Here is a 19826-nt window from a genome sequence, read left to right as displayed (position 1 = left end):
TGCATTCTCTGCCCATATAGAGTGAGAGACGAGAGTAGCAGTGGGGAGTGATCAGGAGAGGACATGGCACTCAGGTGTGGGGCAGGGGAATACAGCTGGGAGGGGACAGAGGCAACCACCAGGACATTGGCGCCTGGGAACCCAGAGACACACAAGCTCGGTTTTGGAATTGACAGCAGTCTGAAGATGCATAGCTCAGAGGTGAAGAGAAGAGGGTGGGGGGAGAAAAGAAAGAATAGAAAATAGAGTGAAATGATAGACCTGATGGTGAAGGAAATGAAGGGTCTGCAGGCAGCCCTGGAACTCCACCCACACTGATACCCTTAACCATGAGTCACCGGTGGGTCTCCTTGGCAGGTTCCCAGCCACTCATCCTTAAGGGCTGAGTCAGCTCAGCCCTCTGAGCAAAGGTCAGAAGGGCAAAGACTGGAAAAGGCTCCTTGGACTCACTCTTGTGTGCTCCTGGAACAGGGTTGTAATCAGCCTCGGCGCTTCCTTCAGCGAGGGCAGTGGGACATATAGGCAGGTGGAGGAGTGGGCTCTGTTCCCAGTCTTCCGTGGCACACGGGTTTTGCCTATGAAGCTGGGCACTCTGGCAGCCTTGAGATCATAATTACAGAGGTTGGGCTGTCACCACTCCCTCAGTCAAGGGCCCCTGTGTGTGTGTGTGTGTGTGTGTGTGTGTGTGTGTGTGTGTGTGCTCACAAGAGTTGGGCTGGCCCTTCCTTCGTTCAGCTTCTGCCTGGAAAACCCCTTCTCGGTAGTTTCATTTCTCAATCTCTGCAATCCATGCCCAGGCCTCTGCATGGTATTCTAGGCCACTGAGGGTGCCCTCCTGGGTAACCACAGGGGCAGAGGCCCGCAATCTACCCCAACCCTTTGCCCTGCTCTCCAGAGCAGGCCTGTCTACAGCGGCTGCACTGTTTTTATAACAGCCCAGGCTGTTTCTTCCACCTGGAGGGCCTCCTCACCCACCTCTGCCACCAGGGACTCCTTCCAGATCATCCTGGCTGATGCCAGGTTACCTTCCACAGAGCCTGCCAGCTATACAAACTATACAGACAGTATACAAAACTATACAAAAGTACAATAACAGAGCCCACAGTGATCGGTGACACGCGTACTCTGATGTGGGCACTGGGCTAAACTCTTCTCTTGTCTGAGTTCCGGGGTCGTACGGGGGAAGGACTACTAATAGTCCCGCTACAGATAAGGAAGTTCAAGCCAGAGAGAGAAGGTGACTTGTCCAAGGTCACATAGCTGAGCGGTTAAGCTCCGCAATAGAAGACTAATACCCCACAGTCCTGGGGGATGCCTGGCCTTGACCACTTTCCTTCAAGAAAACCTGTAAGGTTGGGGCAGGCATATTGTCTGCCTTCAGGAAGGTTAGGCTCTGGGCCATGGGAAGGAATGAGGGACACCCTGGAAAACATTGCATCATGGAGAGAGAGTCCAGCTAAGACGCATACAGACAAAGGAACAGGCCACGGAATGGAGAGACAAACACAGAAACCGGACTTTTAGCCTTTGTCCCCTGTAACAACCTGTGTGGCCTGAGGCAAGGATTTACCCAAGCCTTGGTTTCTTCTTCTGTGGGATGAATGGTAATACTCCTGATGTGCACCAGGAGTAGGTCATTAATTAGAGAGCAGTTAGGTCTTTTGTCTAGCTATTGGCAGTCTCCTCTGCTCACTGTCTGGATCGCGCACACACACACACACACACACACACACACACACACACAGAGGCACACACCCTGGGGATCTGGGAGCCAGGGGCACTGAGAGGGGAGAGGAGCTGGAGGCAGAAGAGGGAGGAGAAATAGAAAGGGAAGGTGGTAACCCTGCTTGTCCACATCCTCACTCTCTCTCCTCACAACCACTGGGAGTTGGGCCTCTCATCCTGGAGAAGCTGCCTGCCTGAGGTCACACAGTAAGAGGGTGCTGAGCTGGGAGGAAAGGCTACGTACAGCTCAGGCTTGGCTGTGTCTGAACCCAGCATGTCTGTGGTCTGATAGCTGGGAAGTGTGGCCTTTACAGCCTTGTCAGCTCAACAACCTGCTCTAATATCCACTGCTCATCTAATATCCATCTCGCCTCCTCCTCTAGGCTACCCAGGATTTGCTGCTCGCTCATGGGAAGCATTCCCAGGCTCTCTGGGCATTTCCCTCTCCTCCTACAATGTCTTCCTGTGTTCACACTTTCTCAGTAACCTGGGATTGAGTAGAGAGAGCAGTGACAGGCTGGGGATTGGCAGCTGGGCAGGGATGTTGACAGGGACATAAGTAGGAACCCTAGGACTGTGCTGAGGGATGGACAAACGGACATTTTCCCTTCTTTAACCTGGAGGAAGTCTCTAAGCCAGTGCCCAGTTAAACCCAGAGAAGGCTTAGCCAAGTGTTATATCACAGGCAAAGCCCAGTGATGAGGCATTGTGCAGTCTGTGTAGCCGTCTTCCTGGAGTTTAGAGACTGACAGGGGAGGAAGGAGAGACTAGGTCACATGGCTGATGGCTGGTCAGAACTTTGGACCTCTTTATAAGGGGTCCAGGATCAGCCTCAGGACCAAGAAGTGAATCCTGAAAGCTTTTTAAGACGACCACAAAGCTGCCATGAAGGTGACAGATAGTCAGGGTTGAGGGAGGCACACACACACGGACACATACACACAAAGACACACACAGAGACAGATATACAGAGAGAGACACACACACAGAGACACATACACACAGAGACAACACAGAGACACAAACAGAGACACAAATACACAGAGAGAGACATACACACACAGAGACAGACACACACACATGCACACACACACACTCACAGGCACAGACACACACACATGCACACACACACTCACAGGTACAGACACACACACAGACACACATACACACAGAGACACAGACACACACGCACACACACTCACAGGCACATACACACACACAGACACACACACACAGACACAGACAGACAGACAGACAGACAGACACACACACACACAGACACAGACAGACAGACAGACAGACAGACACACACACACACACACACACACACACACACGTGTGGCACGCCCACGGGGATCGTGATTGACACTGGACTTCTTGAATGTCTGGGGAAGGGAAAAACATTCTTGGGGCTTCTGGAGGGCTCCAGTGTCTGGTATGGATGGCGTGGAATGGAAGAGTTTGAGACACAAGTGGAAAGGAGGGTGCTCCCGCAGTCTCTCTTCCTACAAACCCTCCCATACACAGACACCTGCTGGCACCTCAGTACACACGCATGAATTCACTCCTACGGTAGCCCCCAGAGGCCAGCACAGACCCCCAGATGCCTCTATGTTCTCTCAACTTCTGGCCTCAAACAGCACCCCTCCCCCACCCTGGCCAGAAGCAGTCCACACCCTGGGAAACATCCTCCCACTCCACCAAGCCAGCAGGGTTGCTCTGGGAACTGGAGGGAGCTAGGACAGACCTCAGCATGAACTTCCGAAGCATCTAGGTTGTAAAGCCTGAGGACAAACTTAAAAGACTAACTTTTATTTTATTTTTTTTTTCCCCAGAGCTCTCAACTGGGTCCCAGATCTCTTCTCCACCTGGAATCTCCAGTGGTCCTGGGCCTGGTACCTGTGACCGAGGTCCCATTTCCAAAGCCCACCTTGAGGAAGCCTGGTATGGTGGGGTGTCAGAAACCAGCCGAGTCTCTACCCTACATGTGGCCTACTTGAGAGCTTAGATTCTGTACTCCAGCCTTTGACCCAAATTCTACCCCATATCCAAAAATTATACCCTTCTTCCACTTGCCCTGCGGCCATAGATCCTGAGGTGCTGGCCTGGGTATTGACTGTGGTTTTTTTGTTTGTTTGTTTATTTTGTTTTGTTTTGTTTACCTTAAGGGCTTACAATGCCTCCTGTCCAAGCCTGTTCAGCAGCCTGGCTGCCTGCCTAGCCACTGTGGCCGAGATGGCCACAGTCTGTGCCCACAAAAGGCTGTGGGCAGAGGCTTGGCCCAGACCTGTGAAGGTGGTGGGTTGAGGCCGGGTGGGCAGCAGCTGGAGGATGGAACTCATTTTGCACTGTGGAGGCTCCTCCCTGCCGACCGACTGCAAGTTGCTGGGATTGGCAGATGGGGAGGTGTGCTAGGCCTGGTTCTAGCGCTGGACACAGGACTGGGCTCTCTGTGGCTAACCTTTAGTCTCAAGGCAGCCCCAGGGGGTGTAGCTCTTCCAGCTGAGGAAAATGAGGCTGGAAGAGGGCTGGCACTTGCTCCAGGTTACACAGCCAGCCACTGAGGTAGCTACGGAATGTTTTTTTTTTTTTTCTTGCCTGGGGCCTCTGCACAGGGGCTGGGCTTTAGGAGAGGCTCTGGGCAGGCTGTAGTGTGGGTGGGCGCATGAGAAGCAGAGGCTTTCTGCAAAAGGGCCATGTGTGAGGTGGGGGTGGGGTGGGGATGGGGTTTGTTGGCTACTAAGAGCTGGATGGAAGACATGGGGGGGGGGGAAGCACAAACTGAGCTGAGACTAGGGAGTGGAGAGAGGGAGAGCAGGGTCTTGGCAGAAGTGACCCAGGGCCTCTCAGATCTCTGGAGGACTTGACTGTAGGCTGCTGGGTTGGGCTCTGCTGGTCCAACTGGCCCAACCACTTCTCTTGGGCACTACCCACTGCCACTGCGCAGAGTCTTGCCAGGAGATGCCAGGCAAAGTCTGTCAGAAGCCCCAGCTCCACTTCCCAGTCTCAAGGGTAAAGAGGTCCCGGGCTGCTCTATTCTGTGTTGAGCAGTAGAGGGGGCAGTCATTTCCTTCTGAGAAGAGGAGTGGGCAGATCAGTCCGTGGAGATCTGTGCCATTACAAAGCACTTCTTCTGCTTTCTTCTATAAATCGGACTGTTCCCATCACTTTAAAGGACTCAACACGGCCAACAGGGCTTTATGGTTTTTAGGTTTCTAGGGCTCTCCCTACCCATCTGCCACCTCCAGCTTTGGGTCCTCACCAGCAGGGCAATGCCAGGACAGGTGTCAATGTCTTGGCAGCCTCTAGGTGGTTACATGACCCAGGAATAGAGCTGGGTCTTTTACAGTCAGGTCAGAATCCCGTGGAGGCCTGGCACCTCCCCCTCCCTGCTGGGAAATACTGCCCTAGGGCAGGCAAGGCTGCAAGCTGTCCACACTAGTGCACAATGACAGTGGCACTAGGGGACTGTCTGCAAGAGTGGTTGTGGTGGTACAGTAGAGGTTGGATGTGGAAGGGTGGAAGGTGAAGGGGGGAGGGGAAGAGATGGGGGGAATGCTGTTGTCACTGAGTGCTTATGTGGCTTGGGTCCCAAGAGTACCTGTCTGTAGCCCTCAGCACCTCCAAGGACCTTGTTTTATCTCAGGGCCACTTCAACCCCTTTCCTCAGTTTCCAGTAAAAGTTTCAATGAGCTCCACTGCCCCTCCTTGACACTCAGGGGTTCCAGTAAGGACCTGGGACAGAGGAGCCCCCCCCCAATCCCCCCACCCCACTCAGGAGACAGCCTAGCCAGAACTGTGCTAAGGTCAGTGCTGGGCTGGTTCAGGGCTGTGCCCATGAGAGAGTCACAGGAATGCCCTGTGCCCTGATGTCCCTAAGAACTTCTTCCCATTTCTCTCCAGGAATTCCTTAAGTTTCACTAAACAAACTGAGGTAAGAGGAATCTCAGAGAGGATTAGCCCAGCCTTGCTGACTTTGTGTTAACTGTTGGAACCCACCCAGCTTGAGCTTGCTCCTCTGGTCTCAGAAACTCCATTTCAACCACAAGATGTCGTTATTAGCATCTTCACTCCACAGAGGAGGGAGCCTACATGTAGTCAGATCACAGATTCAGGGCAGAATGGGACAATAACCTGGCCCTTTCAGTATCTCCCTGTCACGTGGTACTACCCTTAAGATCTCCTGGGCCTGACTTTGCTTGCCACCTGGTGCCAGAGATGAAAACCTCTGTGGCAGCCTTCACGGCCTGAGATGTAGGCATGCCCCAAGTGCCCTTTCCTACCTCACTGCCCCTAACGAAACCCTGCCAGGCTCAAATATATTATTCCCACTGCCTGTATTTCCTGTCCCAGAATCGTGAGTCTCTTCTCTCTTCACCAGGATCTGGGTGGGGAGGAGATGGCTGCCCTGACGGTCAGAGCTTCAGGGCTAGAACTGTAAGGAGTGAGACAGCCAGAAACAGCAAACAGCACAAGAACTGACTGCTGGCAGACAGCAAATGGGAGAACCTGTCCTGTCTCCAGCGGGCGGGCCTCAGGAACAATGGGTGGTCTTTTCAGGCTATCTGATTAGACCTCAGACTTCTCCTTCAGGGGTCTCAAGACCCTGTTTTGCTCACGGCTTTGGATAATACCAGAGTGGTAAAAGTCTTCGCGCTCTCCTCTGGACAAATCCTCCAGAACCCCACAGAGGACCAGCCCAGAGTGGTTGCTGCTCGGTCCCACCCACGTCTTGTGCTAGGCTTTATGCTAACCTGGAGGAGGAGAGGAGGAGAAAAAGAAGAGGGGGATCACTTCTGAGTGGATGCTTAAAGCTCAGCCTTGTTAGAGGATCAATACCCCGTGTCGTGAGAGACCATCCAGTACCCTTTCAAAGCTGAGAGCCTGTCACTTAGCATAATGACCATTCCTGTAACCCTAAACATACGAACATACAGACCAAGTCCTTAGCAGAGGTTCACCCTGGATCAAGCTCTGTGTTCTCTCTCTCTCTCTCTCTCTCTCTCTCTCTCTCCCTCCCGCCCCCATGTCTGTCTGTCCGTCTGTCTGTCTGTTTGTGTTTGTGTGTGTTTGTCTTTCCTTATGCAGCCACTTTCACAGGTGAGAACTTAGGCTGGGAGGGGCGTGGTCATGATGATACAGTCAGGGTCATAGAGTCAGCATGTGACACAGCCAATTTCCTTTGAGGCCTCGGTAGGCCCTTATGAGGTTACTTAGGGACAGCTCAGGCCTACCCAGTGCCTACCCAGTTTTGTACCAGCTCCATAATGAGTGATCCTAACCAACCTGGGCCTGAAGTCCCTGACCTCTACCCAAGCCTGTCTTCTCTGAGTTCCTTGGGCCAGTCTCTGGAGAGAAGCCCACCACACACTGTTCTTGTGCCCTTGCCAGAACATGGCCATCTTAGCTGCTCTACATCTCCTTATATCACAGTTCCCCGTGCTAGTCACCAAAGGTGGGTTTGAAGATCATATGCAGGACACACATCTAGTACCCAGGACAGTGTCCAATACTGGGTAGAGCCCGTCCCCAACCACCCACTCTTCTTCATCTCCTTTTCCCAAGGCAGAAGGCAGTATGTGGGAAGAAAGGATTAGTGGCTGGACCTAGAGCTCCCCAATGGCTGGCTCTCCCTCGGTGGCCCCTGGCACAGGGTAGGTCCTTTGTTGATGTTGAGGGAGAGGCTAGGTTGGCTGCTGTGGATCTGGAGGAGGAGCCAGATAGGGTGAAACCCAACTCCAGGTGGGCAAAGGTCACCTGAAGCTCACTCTGCACGCCCTTTCCTTCAGCTCAAGAGTTTAGCTTTCCCAAGTAAGCTAAAGACTAGGGTCCCTTAGCTGATGGAAAGGCCACAGATGGGAAGGGCATCAGGGAGTCGCATATGAAGAGACACAGCAGAGACAGGTAGAGGAATGTTAATAGGAAATAACCCAGGAGCCTGGTGTGAGGCGAAGGAGGCTGTCTTTCCAGAAGGAATCCAATTTGCCCAGAGTCAACTTTGCGGGAAGAATCCACTGTCATGGGGTGGGGACAGTTATCAGGACTGGGGGCTTAAATACTAATTTTCAAACTGGGTCCTCTTTCTTTCAGGGTAGAGGGAAGCAACAGCCTTCCTCTTTCTACAGAAGGGACGAGTCATTGTGGTTTCCTCTCTCTAGCTCAATTCCCAAATGTACATTTAAAATAAGGTTCGGAGCCCCACATCTCTGCCAGGGTCTCCCATCCCTGGAAGTCTCAAGCCTCGACGGGTGGGGTGGGGTGGGGTGAAAGAGCTGTCTAGACTTTTATCCCTTCTAGGTAGTTTTCCAGACCTTAGGTATCTTGGGCTACTAGAACCCTCATGTATCCTCCCAGGAAGAGTTCTCTTTTGTTTTGTTTTGTTGAGACAAGGTCCACCATGGCCAGGCTGGCGTCCACTTGCTATGTAGCTAAGGCTGAACTTAACGAGCTCCCTATTCTCCTGTTTTCTCCCCCTGAGCACCGGAGTATTATTCTGAGCCTCCATCTGTGGTTTACTCTGTGGTGGTGGTTGGGGGGGGGGGATCAAACACAGAGCTCTCTGCGTGCTAGACAAACTATCATCTGCCCAGCCCAGGAAGTCATTTCTTTGGGTAAGTATAATGTAACAGCTTAGTGTTCTGGGCTTTGGGGACGGAAGAATGGAGTCCCTGGCTCCCATTTGGTGCTCAGACTTTGGGCCCAGGGGACCCTTAATGAGTGAATGAGTTACAGCTGACAATCAAATTCCTCTTATGAGCTCGACTGAACAAGGGGAGCTCTGAACCGTGGGCACAGCAAAGAGGGTGAGAAGACAGAGGCAGAGGCAATTCCCACAACTGTCTTGAGGAGCAGTGCGGACAGACTGGCTAGAACCTCTCGCCCTGGAGACCTCCCAGCTCTTTCTTTCGGGCAGGGCTGGAATCGGCAGGCCTGGCGGCGGGCACTGAGCCCGTCCGTGGCTCTGCTCAAGCCAGCAGGAAGAGGAATGAGGCCAGGCGAGGCCGGCCAGCTGGCCAGTGGGGAGTCCCGGGCGTGGGCGCAAGTAGTTGGGGAAGCCCCGTCGGTGCCTCCTGGGCTCCATTGTGTGTGCTGTGCCCCCCCCCCCCCAACTTGGCCTCCGAGTCCTCCTCTATAAATTAGTCCCCTGAGATGGGATGGCCTGCGTGCCACTGGCAGGCGAGGCGCCACAAGAGCCAGAGACGGCTAACAGATCTGGGGACCCAAGGACTTGCAACTGAAAGAGGCTGAGACGAGCTGGACCCCTAGCTCACGTGGGCGGAGCTTCGAAGGGGCGGGCGCCCGTGGGGGCGGGTCCTGAATGGGGGCGGGACCGGGGCCGGCACCTGGGTGAGGTCGCGCAGCCCCGCCCCTTTGCACTTCCGTGTGCCGCGGCGCCAGAGCAGGAGGCGGCGGCCGCGGGGATCCCGCGAGCGGCCCCTGGACATCTACCCTTCGAGCCGGGACCCGGGAGGTCCCCACTGGCCTCCGGGCCCGTCCTGATCAGACTTGTGCCGACCTCCCCGTCCACGCGCATCCGGGAGAGCCGCGCCAGGAGACGGACCCCGGCTCGCCGGGACCCCTGGCGCCTGGCCCTGCGTCGGGAGGTGAGTGAGAGCTGGGCCCGGGCGCGGGGTTCGAGTTAACTCTAGAGCGCAGCGGCCTCCCCCCACCCCCCTTCTCTCGCCCGTAGCCTCCTTTCCCCGCTTTCGTCTCCGGCTCCCGGTTCTGAAACTGAGAAACTGAGCCACGAGCAGCCAAAGTCCCGCCGAGCACGGAGACCCCGGTGCCTCGGTACCATGGTCGGTCTGACCCCTCTCTTCGACGGCTGGAGCCCAGGCCCGACTACTTCCAGCATCTTTACCCCCCTACCCCACCCCTGTGTGTCTTCAGCCCCGCCGAGGGTCCGTCCGATCTTCTCGAATCTCTCTCGGGCCTCTGCACGTTCGTCGGTCCCCACCCCCTCTTGCCTGGTCCTCTGCTCCCGGGCCAGGTCTGTTTGCCCGTCGCCGTCCGTGTACTCCGTCTCCCCACCCCCACCAGACCCGCCGCCCCCTCGACCCAGTCCTCCCAGAGCCGCACCCCCAGCCCACGCTCGCCTGCCCCTGCCAGTCCAGTCTCCGGTCCTTTCTACCACCGGGCGGAGGCCGGGCCGCCGGTCTCCCAAGCCTCCAGTGCTTGGGTCCCAGGCGGGCGGACTCCCGCGGCGCCGCCTCCTCGCCCTATCTCTTCTTTCAGTCTCGGTGTCTTTCTTGGATTTCCATCTGTCTCTGGGCTGGGCGTGGCTCCAGCCTCCACCATTCCCCTGTCCTCTCTGATCCTCCGAGCCCCGTCTCCCTCCGGGTGGTCTCGGCCTGGTGCTGTCAGTCTCTGTCCCACTGGAGAGACGCCACCCCCTCTGGGGGCCCAGTAAGGTGATGAGGACAGCAGTGACGGGAGTGCCCTGCCCTGCTGGCTGGCCGTGGAGAGGGAGCACCATCACAACTGCTCCCACTTCCCCAACTCCCTCGTACAGGGGTGAGGAGAGAAGGGAGCCTCACTCAGCACCCCACTCAAACCTGGAGTACGTGGGGGAGATTCCTTTTTCCTTTGGCCCTTACCCTGGGCCCTCGGAGGAGTCTGGCTTCTGTTGCTGTAGTATCTGTGTCTGGACTTGTGGGTATAGTGTGTATCTTGTCTCCTTGTATATTATTTGTCATAGTGGGACTTCCCCTGTGAATGTGATCTTTTTCACGTGTGACTTGCATATACTTACATGGCTGGCTGTGTGTTCTGAGGCTCAGTGTGTGCCCCGTGCAACTTTATAATCATGCCTTGAATGTGGAGGCTTCCCCTGTATATTCTGTGCCTTGACTTGCTCGTCTCTGCGTCCCTGTGTGTCCCAGAGGTCTGTGCATTATATCACAACAACCTTCCGGCCATGAGTACATTCATTCCTTTAATTGCGGGAGCCCACGCCGACCCCCTAGGCTTGTGTGTAAGTGTGCATCTAATCATATTCGGTTCTGTTTCCTCTGCTACTGATCTGTGATCAAGTTGATCAGGTACAGAGGGAAGGGACTGGGTTTCCTCGTTCCTGCTATGGATTAGGTTGGGGTGTGGTGAACAGGCCAGCAGAGGGCGGCTGCTCTCTCTCTCTGTTTGTGTGTGTGTGTGTGTGTGTGTGTGTGTATTTTGTTTCTCAGTGACAGACAGTGTCTTTGTATGATACTGTAAAGGCTCGGGTATATGACAGGACTGTGTGGAAGGTGATACTGCAGTATGGAACTCTGGTGGGAGAGGGTGACTGGTAAGAGATTCACAGTCTGACTGTATGAAACTGCAGGTGTGTATTGAGGAGTGACGGGGCTTGTGGGTAACAGAGTAGCTGATAATAGCAACAGGAGGGGTGTGTGTGCTAGGAGGTGAGGAGGGAAGGTGAGTGTCCAGCTGCCTATGAGTTTATGGGGGCAGGAGGCACTGGGTGTGTGCTTGGCGTGCACAAGCCAGCCCTGGCTCCTGGAGAGATGGAGAGAGCTAGGGACAAGTCCTGGGGTTATAATGGTATGATTGAGACCTCAGGGTCTGGGCCAGAAAGCAATGGAGTCAAATACTTACTTACTATGCCCTTTAAGAGCAGGAGTCCCAAGCACAGCCTCGCCACTATGTTGAGTTTCCTTTGTGGGATGGAGAAAGTGAGGACTCAGAGATCGATGGCTCTTCAGCAGTCTTGGCCACACTGAGAGTGGTGTGCACGTGAAGGCTTACGTGGGGCTGTCCCTGGCTGTGTGTCCCATTCTGGAATCTGGGATGAATGAAACCACAGAGAGTTCCCAACAGTATTTCCCACACGTGGCGTGTAGGTCATCTCCTTTGTCTCCCTGCCTAGGCTGCTTGCAAGGGTTTCTTCATAGTGTCAGGACCTGCCTCTGCTCAGCCCCACCCAAGCGGCCCCCAGCCTCTGTAGCTCCTATGGGGGCCGTAGGGGTGACTCAGAACTGTGACTGCTGCTGGGCTCTCACACCGTTTATCTGGCAATAGCTAATTGGAGTTTAAATTTAAACTAGAAATAATTTGAAGAACTGATGGAAAGATAAAGCTGGAGGCTGCCGCTGCCTCCAGGAAGTAGCGATGGGGTCTCTGGCTGGGGGAACTTGCAGTGGGAAAGCCAGGAAACCTAGGCCAGCATATTATGCTGCTTTTGCCAGGTTATCTCTGGATCTCAGTCTTCTCAGCTGTATAATGGTACAACAGTAATGTGAGAATCACCTGAGACTACAAAACAAGGACTAAGACGGGACACTATCTGTTACCCTCTCATCTCTCTGGCTTTTTTGGTGGTACTGAAGATCGAACCCAAGGCCTTTCTTGGAAGCACTGCTAAACTACATCTTAAACTTCTTTTGAGACAAAGTCTCATTAAGTTGCCAAGGCTGTCCTCGAACTTTCCATGTAGCCCAGGCTAGCCTTGAACTTTTGCTTTTTATGCCTCAGGCTTCTGAGAAGCTAGGCTTACAGGTGTGTTTCGCCATAGCCTGGCCATCGCTTACTTCATTGTGACCCTAGCACAGGAGCTGGCAGGAGGACACGTCTTAAAACCTCAAAGCCACCTTGGCAATGGAGCAGTAATGTTTTCCTCCCTGTAGAAAAGAGGCTGGGCCTAGTGACACAAGCCTTTAATCCCAGCGCCCAGGAGGCAGAGGAAGGGGATCTCACAGCCAAGAATACAGAGACCCAGTCTCAAAAAAGGGCTTATCTGGTTTACATAGTGAATTTGAAGCCAGTTCAAAGGAATTATCTGAGGGCCTCCTTGACAGAAGGGTCAGACCAAGTATTCTTCACACACACACACACACCCCACACACGCACACGTGTTCCATGGTCTCCTTACCATGCTAGAAATGCTAGTCTAAGGGCAAGGACACAGTGTTCTAGACCCTAACATCGAAGGGACACATAGCTGGTTCCCAAGAGAATTTGGGCCCAATGGCCATTCTCAGAAGAGAATAATCGAATCCAGGGAACCCGACTGCCTTTCCCCCCAGCAGAGCTGAGCTGACCAGTGCTGGCAGTGTGGAGACCGGCTGGTGCTGGGGCCGGTGCTGGCAGTGTGGAAGACGGCTGGTGCTGGGGCCGGTGCTGGGGCCGGTGCTGGCAGTGTGGAGGCCGGCTGGTGCTGGGGCCTGCTTGGCTGTGCTTCCCAGCTGTTTTCTCCTGTTCCTACAGGTCTGCTGGGAATTAGCCCAGGCAAGGGCGTTGGGCCTACTTACTTCTGGTGGTTAGTGAGTAGCTGCAGCCCAGCAGGAGCCAGGACGAGCAGGAGCTGGGAGCCCATCTCAGGCAGGTGGGCAATGTGCCAGGGCGCCCTTCCTCTTCAAGGCTTGTCGGCTTCCAGTGGGACTGGCTGGATCCTGGTACATTCTGGCTGTGAAGCGGTGTCCAGGGGAGGTGCCCTTTGCTTTTTTGTGCATAAAGGGCTTCCTGCCTGGTACCTGGTTGTGGCTTTGGCCTTGGAGCTCAGAGGACTGGAACCAGTTCCTCATGGGCGAAGGAGCTATGACACTGTTTTTGGTCAGTCGGAGGGAAAGTAGTAAACCAGGGGTTAGGGTGGAGGTGTCAGCTTTTCCATGGTTCCTCAAACTGTCCTCATGTCACAGGCAACAGGCTCACCTATGCTCCATGTGGGTTGAATGCTGGCTTGGGAATACAACAGAGTCTCCCAGAAGGACTGAGTGGTCTCCTGGTTCTCTCTCCATCTCCCCAGCCTCCTGATTCAGGGCTAGGCTCAGCTGGGCATTGTCCTTGAGGAAAGCCAGGGGAGGCAAGGAGTCTCTAAGGTTAGCAGTGCCCCCTGTGGGGCCAGCCTTGCTTCTTTGAGCCCTGTTGCAATAAAGTGCTGTAGCTCTGTGGTAGTGTGCTTAGTGTGTGTGAAGCCCTGGTAGAAACCTCAGCACCCAAAACCAACAGAAAAAGAAACACGGAAGAGACAGAAAGAAGGGAGGGAGGGAGGAAGTAGTTGTGTGTGCGACTTGAGCCTGAGTGAGCAGAGGCACACACATATGCATGTATACGTATGTGTATGGGGGTATGCATGTGTGCACTGGAGTCTGGGGAGTGCTAGAACAGGCTGGCAAGGACAAATCTCCCTTGATCAGCCCCCATTCCTACTCTTCAGGATGTTCGCCACAGTTAGTGTGGGAGTGTTTGAGGCTTCTTCAGTGTAGTGAGGGAGGAGGTCGGGGGTTCTCACTCCAGGGGGTTTGGGGCAAGGTCAGGATCTTCACTGGGTCTTCTGTCTGGTCACCTACCCCGATCCTGGAGGGGAGGACTTGATCTACTCGTGGTTCTCATCTGCCTGAAGCCAGCTCTTCGCATCACTTACCCTCAGTTGCATTAGCCCTGGAGCCTGCCCTACTGCAAAACTCAAACATCAGCTGGCTGCAGGCTGGCAGAGGCATGCACATGCCCACACAGGTAGGCAGAGCCATGCTAGACATACTTGCCTCAGGCACACACTTCCTACACATAAGCACACACGTGTCCACATGCATCTCCTCAAGGGACACACTCAGACACCGTACAGAGGCTCCCTGCTATGAATGTTCACACGCGCCACAGCGTGCCCACGCCAGGTCAGGTGGGGAGCCCTGTCAGGATCAGTGCCCACGCTGGCGACCAGCGTCTGTCACCTGACAGTGAAGTCCCAGGTGTAGGCAAGATCGCCGGGGCTAGCTGGGTGGTGGCGACCCATGTCTTCCACCCCAGCCCTTGGGAGAAAGAGGCATGTGGAGCTCTGTGAGTTTGAGACCAGCCTGGTCTACAGAGCAAGTTCCAGGACAGCCAGGGCTACACAGAGAAGCCTTGCCTCAAAAAAAAAAAAAGAAAGAAAGAAAGAAAGAAAGAAAGAAAGAAAGAAAGAAAGAAAGAAAGAAAGAAAGAGAAAAGAAAAAGAGAAAAAGAAACACAAAACAGAAAGAAAGAAAAAAGATCACCAGGGCTGGAGGAAGTTAGGCCACACTGGGAGGGGAATCTGCCCACATGACCCAGGCCCCAAGGCTCACCAGGGTTTGGTGTTGGAGATAGGAGCACACGTGTGGAGGATGGGTCCTGTCAGATGCTCAAGCTGTGGCTTCTGCCACAGAAGGGGAAGTGAGTGGGCTGTTTGGTCATGGGGCCAAGGTGACCATAGGCCAATGGGGACCTACAGCCGCCCTATCCTGACACTATGTCTGGAGAGTGTGGAACTGCTGACCTCTGGAGCCTGCTGGGCATTTTTCCCCTGGGGTCCACTCTCCATGACTTGGGCCCAGAGAAGAGACCCAGTTGGTCCAAGATGTTTCCGGACACTCGCTTCCTCTGGGCTGCCCAGGAAGTGGTTTCAGAGTGGGACTGACCAGCTCTGCCCGTGGCTTGCCTCACCCCAACTTTGCCTGTGAGGGGAGTAGGATCTGCTATGGGTTAGGCCAACTGACCAGGCTTTCCATACCAAGACTGGCCAGGCTTATCTGGAGCTCTGGTGGGAGACAGGGGCCTAAGGACAACAAGCCTCCTGCAACCCCGTGACCCCAGCTCCTCTCCTGTCCCAGGACTATAAGCCAAAGCACAGGGGCTTCAGCGACAGTAGGCACGGCCCCTTGAGGGCGGCAGTGACTCTCCTGCGTTCCATTAGATAGCACCAAGCCTATATGGATAAATCTGTGCAGGTGGCTTCTACGCTCAGGACCTCGGTTTCCCTCTCTGATAATCATGTTTATACCTACCTCTGTGAGTTATTTGGGAAACACGATCATGTATGCAAAATAGCAGGAACTGGCTGGCAATGGTTGTACACGGCTTTAACCCCAGCACTCTGGAAGCAGTGGCAGACAGATCTCTGAGAGACTACGAAGCAGGTTCTAGGACAACCAGGGCTGCACAGAGAAACACTGTCTCGAAAACGACAACATGGCAGGAGCTGAAGGCATGCAGAGTAACTGTTCAAGTTGAGCCAGTGACACTGATAATGTGCCGCTCTTGTTTGATGAGCTAGGACTGGCCTGGAACCCAGCTGAGAAGTCGGGTCTCTGACTCCCTCCATTCTGTCAGCTCCGCTCCCACCCCTGCTAGTAGGCATGGGGAGGGCTGTGCTCATCCCATGGGTCCCATGTCCTCTTCAGAAGGAGCCCAGGGCAGAGGAGCTAGGCACAGTCGGCTGCACAGCCTGCTCCTGTTTGTATCCCCTTGCTCCCTTTCAAAATGAGGAAGATAGATCTCACAGCCATGGTTGAAGAGTTGGGGAAAGGTAGCCCACAGCCAGCTGCTTAGGGCTCTCTTCAGTCCTCCCTGCTTTGTAAACCCTGCGGGGACGTTGGGTTTGGAATGAGGAGGTGGGTAGTGAGCATTCCTACCAGGCTGCTAATCCTTGGGACCCCCCAGAGTCAGCATCTCAGTCAGAGGGGGGTTAGCTATCTGGGACTGGTTAGGTTGGAGAGTGGGGCATCTATATGCGTCCATGTTGCATCACTGGTCTGTGGCAGCTGGTGGGAGGGGCCTCCACGTCCCAGGAATACAGAGGAGTCAGCTCATCTTTGCCCATTGCTGTTTGGGACCAAGAGGCTGAGAGTCTCTGGTTACAAAGACTGGTGAGGATGGTGGTGTGGCACGCAGGCCCAGGAGGTCGGAGGGCTGGGGATGAAAGCCAGTGCTGAGTGTGAGGGAGGGCATTGAAGGTGCAGGATAACACCTCTGCAACACCAGGCATGCTCTAGTGTAGCTATTCCTGGCTCTGTGCCCAGGCCAGAGACGAGGCCGTTCTCAGCCTCTGTTGCCTCATCTGTGAAATAGGCAGAACAGGGGTGCCCGTGTGAGATTTGAATGATGGGAGGAGCTGCTGTCAGGAAAGACAGAACACTGCCCACAGAGGCTCCTCCTAGAAGGAAGTTTGGTTATCAGGGAAGTGAAAGGGGTCCCTATAGCCAGGGCACAGGACCGAGGACGGGGACAGCTGCCGAGATCAGGGAGGTCAAGGCTACGGGTTGATGGATTTGGGAAACACTAGGAGCTGACTCAGGAATGGCAGGGTTGCTTTGCTGTCTTAAATGTCTTGAAAGCCCAATTTAGAGCTGGGGCCTAGGGCCTGTGGGAGCCAGAGTACTGGAGGGTAAGCAGTAGGCAGGCAGGGGGCTCAGGCCACGCTGGGCAGTAGGGACCAGGTTGGAGTAGGAGGCAGAGACGGGAGAGGCCTTGAGGCTTACTCCAAAGGCAGACTTGGGAGTCGGCTGCTCGGGGGAAGGCAGGCGAGCAAAAACCAGGCCCCAGGTTTCTGGCCTGATGACTGTGAGTGTGGGCACTCCTGGCAGACAAGGACACATGAAGTGGGACATCAGTAGGCTGCCGTGGGCTGATCTGAGCATTTTTTTTTTTTTTTGACTCATTCATGTGGTGAGGTTGGAGAGCTAGGTGGGCGCATAAGCCCACAATGGATGGTTGTACGTCCAGAGTGAGACCTGAGAATCTAAAGCCAGACTGAGATGGAAAGGGCTCCCCTTTGGTGGGAACGCTTGAAAAGCCTCACACGTAAGATAGAGCAGCTGTCTCTCAAAGGCCCCTGCCTAGGGGCCAGGAGGGCAGGCCTGTGGTCTCTGAGCTGCTGTTCTCACAACAGCCACGGAAGCTTTGGATCACCTCTATAGCCATGTTGAGTAAACAGACCAGTCACTAGGCCAAGGTTGGATCAGATGTCTGTGTGGTATAGACTGTGGGACTGTTGGGTACAGTGTAGGAGGATCTCTGCGGAGAAAGCTTTGCGGTCTAGATTATCAAGACAAGGAGACTGTTAGACTGTGAGCAGCTGCTGTTGACCTGGGCTTTTCCCCGGGAACTCAACTACACCAGCCTAGATGGGATCCTAGAGTAGCCAGAAGCCCCCGGCCTGCCACAGCTGGATTAACCCCAAGAGAACTGAGGACAACTGGAGATGAGCGGTGGGATAGGTGGGAGAGAGGGCCAGGCATGAGTGTAGTGGGGTTGACAGCTTCTGTGTGTATCACAGCCTCATTCCAGGCCCTGTGTTCAGCATGGCATATGGGGAAGTTCAGTGGCATATTGGAGATGGGCACACTAAAGAGCTCGCCACATTCTGAACTACATCCACCCAACCCGTTTAGGCCTGAGCTCACCAGTTTCTTCGTATGTGTTACTTGTGAAGGGGTTGGCACACCTTGTGGATGCTCCTCTGCCCACTGCCATCTTGAAGGTTATAAACAGCAAAAAAACAAAGTGTCCATTTGCCTTCTCCCAGGCACAAAACAGTTTACGGTTATGAATCTGGGCATTCTGGGGACCTTCTTTTTGTTATTTTGTCTCCCCACACTCCCACCTAGAGCTGAGGACCGAACCCAGGGCCTCTACCACTGAGCTAAATCCCCAACCCATCTGGGGACCTTCATTGAGAAGGTGGGGAGGGAGAGATGACGTAAGATATGGGCTTGGGACCAGCATCTGGGGGTCAAAGGAGCTGTGCCCAATGTACAGCGTAGCCCCTCCCCCTTACAAGTCTGATGGACAGGTCTGAGTCAGGCTGGAGACCGTTTTCCCTCCCCTTCCTGTGCCCCCACCCCTTCTGGCTTTGTGGCTTTGGTTTAATTGCTCAACCTCTTGGTCATCTTGTGCAGTGTAAGCCTGGGGCTCATGGAGGTCATCTGTGGGCTGCCCCCACCACAGCACTTAAAGTCCTCCCCTCATTTGCCAGGCTTGTGACTGCCACCTGTAAGCTCCAGCTTCAGCATCAGCTCACTTCCCTTCAGGGGCCTGCAGGTGAGGAGCTTGCTAAAGCCTGTCCTAGGATGTGCCTGACCAGCCTATCCCTTCTCTTTCACATTTTGGACTTTTCTTTGGACCTCCTGAAGAGGCAAGCCCATCCTGGCCTAGTTTCCTGCTACCCTTCCCAGTCCCTTCTTTTCTCCCCAGCTATTGTGCCCAAGCGTATACTGTGACAGGAAAAGCTGCATTTGGGGCCAGAACCTAATCAGGTATACAAGGTCCTTCCAGGCCTCTGTGTTCATCTCTTTGTCTACAGTGTGTCTGTTGCCCATCTGTCTGTTATGTTTATCACACCATGTGGGGTGGGTGGGTGTGTGTGTGTGTGTGTGCGCACGCGCACACACACACACACGCATCGGCACACACACCTGGCTCTGTGTTGACATGTGACAGCAATGGGTGACTGGGAGGTGCTCCTCTGTGTGTGCACTATGCCATCTTATGGCTGTGTATGTTTCTGTGTGTCTACCTTTGACAGAAACGCCCCACGCCCGACTGTATTTAGGTTAGTCAGTTTGCACGTGTGTGGCTGCTCTTCGGAGAGTCCTGGATACCCCTTCTTCGCTCTGGTTCTTCACAGCAAACATCTTGGGCCATGAAAGGCCTTTGATTCTTCCTCACGGGTTCCTGCAACTCTCCCTCTGGTTGAGTTGCCTCTCGATCTGGGGGCCAGCTAGATGGCCACAGTTCTGTGCCTGATGCTGACTGTGCCCTTGAAGAATTCCTATTCCATGTGTGTGCTGGCAGTCGACTTGTGAGCCCATTGACACCCAGGAACCTGGCCAGCTGTGATACCACTCAGGCTAAAGATGCTCCCCACACCCCAGCCAGCAGACCTTTGTAGCCCCGTTTCTACCTCAGCCCTTTCACTCCGCATCCCTGCTTTCATCCTACTCAGTGCCTTAGCCCTCCTCTAGGCTGTGTGCTCCATCAGCCTTCTTATCTGTACCACTCACTGGCTGGGTGATCTGGGAGTAACCTGGGGCTGAGGCAGTCTTTTGTGGCCCCAGCCCCACCCTGTCTTGTGCAGACTCATGTACAGAAAATAAGCATGCATATTTTCTTGAGAGAAAAGCCCAGCTTTCACTTGCTTCTGAGGACTCAGCTCTTGTGTGTTGAAAAGGAACAAATATGCCACCGTGTCCACTTCCTATTTCCAGGGACTGTGTTTGGAATTCTTTTTGGTTTTGAGGCAGGTTCCTACTGTAGCTCAGGCTGGCCTGGAATTCCCAATCCTGCTTAGTGTTGGGATTGCAGACAGACAAGGCCCACCACACTTGCATACAATTAATCCAGATTTTCATGTGTGTGTGTGTGTGTGTGTG

General features: G+C 54.3%; 1 protein-coding gene across 1 annotated transcript in view; it reads left to right on the top strand.

Moving 5' to 3' along the window:
* Positions 1 to 9104: 9104 nt before the first annotated feature.
* Prkcd (protein kinase C delta) overlaps positions 9105 to 19826 on the top strand; it is a 31526-nt gene continuing 20804 nt past the window's right edge. Inside the window, exon 1 of the mRNA XM_021204217.1 lies at positions 9105 to 9329. The gene's annotated coding sequence lies outside the window, so the exon portion shown is untranslated. The remainder of the gene's footprint in view (positions 9330 to 19826) is intronic.

The sequence above is a fragment of the Mus pahari genome, chromosome 8 (genome assembly GCF_900095145.1).
Source record: "Mus pahari chromosome 8, PAHARI_EIJ_v1.1, whole genome shotgun sequence".
NCBI classification, from domain to species: Eukaryota; Metazoa; Chordata; class Mammalia; order Rodentia; family Muridae; genus Mus; species Mus pahari.
This window is presented reverse-complemented; position numbering and strand designations above follow the sequence as displayed.